General features: G+C 48.6%; 1 non-coding gene across 1 annotated transcript; it reads left to right on the forward strand.

Annotated features, from left to right (window-relative positions):
- The first annotated feature begins 4,117 nt into the window (after positions 1-4,117).
- Positions 4,118-4,200, forward strand: trnal-uag (transfer RNA leucine (anticodon UAG)). The gene has a single exon. It is a non-coding gene; the product is annotated as a tRNA-Leu (tRNA).
- Positions 4,201-4,440: the final 240 nt, after the last annotated feature.

A 4,440-nucleotide genomic window follows, 5' to 3' on the forward strand; every position in this document is an offset into this window, starting at 1 on the left:
AGCACTGATCCTTGTGGCACTCCACCAGTCACATCCTGCCAATGAGAAAATGGCCCATTTATGCCTACTCTTTGTTTCAAGGAATTGGTAACTCGTGTGTGCATCATCACTTCAGGAAGTGATGTCATACAGTATGTGACAGAGTAGGAGATGGGATGATCCCCGGTAAGATGTGCCTGTAATACTCTCCTGTAAATTGTATATAGTATTGTCAGTCTTCAATAAAAAAGTCAAATTATTTGTTGGCGTTGATCAGTGTGTGATTGGTAAGTCTGTGTGATGAACAGGGGTTGGCAACATGTCTGTACATGGACACCAGTGTCCACGTTAAAACAGTTCGGTCCGTGACTGATAATTTCAGGGATGAGAAATTTCCCATTGGCTTCTTCTTCCAGACCAGTCTGACTTTCAATCAAATCGCAGCCGTCAGTTTCACAGCTGACAGGTCCTGAGAGCAGAGACAACGTTTCAGAACCTCGGACAAGTTCGGAGCTTTCCGGAAGTTCTGATTTCATTTAAAAGCCCTCCAGAAAAACCCGAGCTTGTCCGAGTTTCGGAAGTGCTGTCTCTGCTCAAAGCACCTGTCAGCTGTGAAACTGACGGCTGCGATTTTTAAAAAAAGACTAACCATAAAGCTGAGAGTTCTCGCTCTCTGCAACTGTCAGAGAGAGGGAGAGAGAGAGAGGAGAGTAAGAGGGAGAGAGGAGACCGGGGGTGGGTGTCGGCAGAGAGAGGGGCAGAGAGAGAAAGGACAACCTGAAAGGTTTACCCCGTATCCTTAGATTATGACCCCTGGTTCTGGACTCACACCCAAATCCCATGAACGAATAAAAAAAGTCACAACTGTGATTGGCTCTTGTAGCGGACTCTGGTTAACAGACAATATTCGGAGCGCCGGCCCCAGACTGTTTAACACTGACTGAGCTGAGAAAATACAACTCACCCCTGAGAATCCGCAGCACAGACCGAGCGGAGGGGAAAACCTGTCCTGGGAACTCGACATTCAGGGAACAGTTTGTCCTGTGAATATGCAGATGTGAATATTGTGGAAGAGAGATTGTATTAAAGGGGAGGGCGGGTTAGTCTGAAGCCACTGTGTTTGTGGGTCCGCTCTCATCGCCGGATTTCAGAGTCATTCTTGTGTAAAATCAAATGATTTTCCAGTCAAAGAACCGCCCTGCTCCCTGCTCAGCCCCAAAGTGGGAATTCGGAATCATTTTTTTTAATTTCAAGATTTCAGTTGAAAAGTAGAGAACATGTCAGCGAGGGGTGAGAGAGGGCGGTCAGTGCAGCAATAAAACCAGGTTAAATGGAAAATGGAGTCCTCAATCCTAGTGAAAGCTTTTCAACAGCAAACATACTGGAGTGAGAGACAGGAAAGATCTAGTCTGGAAGTCTGGAGTCCCTGAATTTCAATGGAATTGTAGAGTTTGTGAGGAGAGAGAAACACAGAGAGACAGCAGGAGCCGAGAGCTGACAGCAGCTTGTCTCCGCCCCGTCCTCTCTCTGCCTTGAAGTTGCTCTGTGCCACCATCACCGGCTTCATTTCTGACCCAGTTCACACTGACAGTGAGAATTTGTGCAGAGTCCCGGACATGACCGACAGTGCAGCAGCCCAAACGGTTCCTCCAGCCGCCGCCGCCGCCCAAGTCAAGACCCCCAAGAAGAAGAAGGCGGCTCCCCGGAACAAGCCAGCCGGTCTCCCGTTGGGCGAACAGATCCTCAAGATTGTGCCGGCTTTCAGCGATCGCAAGGGGATGTCCCTGGCCGCCATAAAGAAGGCTCTGGGTAGCAGCGGTGTCGATGTGGAGAAGCTCAGGACCCAGATCAAGCAAAGTATCAAGAGGAATGTGAACAAAGGCTCCCTGGTGCAGAGCAAGGGACAGGGAGCCTCCGGCTCCTTAAAAAATCAGCAAGAAGGAAAACACAGGGAAAAGTGGGAAAGAAGGTGAAGAAACTAGCAGACAAGAAATCTTTAGTGAAGAAACCAGCAGACAAGAAATCTTTAGTGAAGAAACCAGCAACCAAGAAATCTTTAGCGAAGACACCAGCAGCCAAGAAATCTTTAGTGAAGAAACCAGCATATAAGAAATCTTTAGTGAAGAAACCAGCAGACAAGAAATATTTCATGAAGAAACTAGCAGACAAGAAATATTTCATGAAGAAACCAGCAGCCAAGAAATCTTTAGTGAAGAAACCAGCAGACAAGAAATCTTTAGTGAAGAAACCAGCAGCTAAGAAATCTTTAGTGAAGACACCAGTAGACAAGAAATCTTTAGTGAAGAAATCAGCAGCCAAGAAATCTTTAGTGAAGAAACCAGCAGACAATAAATCCTTCGTTAGAAACCAGCAGACAAGAAATCATTGGTGAAGAAACCAGCAGCCAAGAAAGTGACAACAAAGGAAGTAACAGCCAAGAAAACGAGCAGCAAGGAGGCGGCAATGCCAAATAAGGCGGTGAAGAAAGCAGTGCTTCAGAAAAAGTCTCCTGCGAAGAAGGTCAAAAAAGGCAAGAGTGCGGCGGGCGGAAAGGCGCTGAAGAAAGTGCAGACATGGAAGAGCAAGGTCAAGCCGAAAGCAGCGAAGGCTCAGAAAGCAGGGTCTGGAAAGAAGTGAAAGAGCGCGGGAAACTTGTAAACATCTGAACACAAAGGCTCTTCTCAGAGCCACCCACATCTCTCAGGAAAGAGCTGATCCCCTGATCAAATGATCCCTGTCCCGGCCCCGCCTGCAGATTCCACATGGAAATGATTTGGAGTCAATCCAGGATCCCTGGTGACTCGCTGACATTCCCTCCACCCAGCCCTTTCCCCACTCTCTGTAATAAAACAGAAGGATGTCCGACCCTCACTCTACCTGGAGATGTGTTCGGTGTAGTCTCAGTTCACAAATTCAGGGGGAGAGTCCTGTAAGGCAGCTCGGTCACTCTGACTGAAACCGCCAGTTCCCCGGGGTTGCAGACCCTGACACTGCGGGGAGAGAATCCCCGACTCTATCCCGCCGCCGGGGGAAACAGACAGCTCTGTGGCCGGAGAATAGGGAGGGCCGGGGAGAAGGCACATATTAAAGCGCTGCAATGGACTCAGCTCCTGTGTGTGCACAACTCTCACTGATTCCGTCCTCTGGGAACAGTGCGGTCTAAACAGATCAGGTTAGGAGAGAAACACACAGCCCGAGAATGGCTTCTTTCTTCCTGCATTTACTCTGTTCTGGGAGCAGATTCTCATTAAGAAGCGGCGCTCAGATCACCGGAGAGAAAAAAGAAACACAATTCAAACTGTCCAAATGAAAAACAGAGAATTAACCCGGACACTTCCATTATTAAATTAATTCATCAGCTCCGAACCAGTTCCCGTTAATGTACCGGGATAATCTCGGGATTTATCAAATCGAAGGCAGCGGGATTTATTAAATTGTTGATTCTGACACCCTGTAGTTCAGTTCTTCACTTAACTAGAGGGGGAGATGTGTGAGCAGAGAAACAGAGCGAAATCCAGAGAGGGAACTGAAAACACACCTGGCCGGATGTGAAACAGGTCAATCCACTGTTACAATAACTCCATCACTGATTCCCTCCTGACAGTAACCAGTCCTTTCACAGAGACTGTGGGTGGCTCTGAAAAGAGCCTTTGGTTTCTGAGATGACATTTTGGCCGCTTTACTTTTTCTGGGAGCTCGAGTGCTGGTTTTCTTGGGCAGCAGCACGGCCTGGATATGAGGCAGCACCCCGCCCTGAGCGATAGCCACCCCTCCCAGCAGCTTGTTGAGTTCCTCGTCGTTGCGGACGGCCAGCTGCAGGTGTCTGTGGATGATGCGGGTCTTCTTGTTGTCCCGGGCCACGTAACCGGCCAGCTCGAGGATTTCAGCGGTCAGATACTCGAGCACAGCAGCCAGATAGACCGGGGCTCCAGCACCCACACGCTCAGCATAGTTGCCCTTTCTCAGGAGCCTGTGAACACGGCCCACCGGGAACTGCAGTCCAGTCCGGGAGGAGCGAGACTTGGCCTTGGCCCGAGCTTTCCCGCTGGTCTTTCCTCTTCCAGACATTTCCACAACCTCACAAATACTTTCACAAAGAATGAATAATTTCCTTAGCATTAATGGCAGCCAATAAGCGGTCAGGATGGCCGAGCGGTTTAAGGCGCTGCGTTTAGGTCGCAGTCTCCATTGGAGGCGTGGGTTCGAATCCCACTTCTGACACCTTGCGTTTTGACTGCACTGGAGGCGTTTGGGAGCAGCGGTGAAGAGCAAAGAGAGAACAGGAAAGAACATGGACAAGCAAAATAACAATGGACCCAAAGATGTTGCATCAAAACATTCGAGTCAGAGGCAACTAAGCAAATAGCAGGGCACATAAAAGATAAAAAATGTAACCTTTGTATCGGGGTGGAAGATGTTGCCAATATCCTTAATGAATACATTACTGTCTTCTCAAATGAG

The sequence above is a fragment of the Heterodontus francisci genome, unplaced genomic scaffold, assembly GCF_036365525.1.
Source record: "Heterodontus francisci isolate sHetFra1 unplaced genomic scaffold, sHetFra1.hap1 HAP1_SCAFFOLD_286, whole genome shotgun sequence".
NCBI classification, from domain to species: Eukaryota; Metazoa; Chordata; class Chondrichthyes; order Heterodontiformes; family Heterodontidae; genus Heterodontus; species Heterodontus francisci.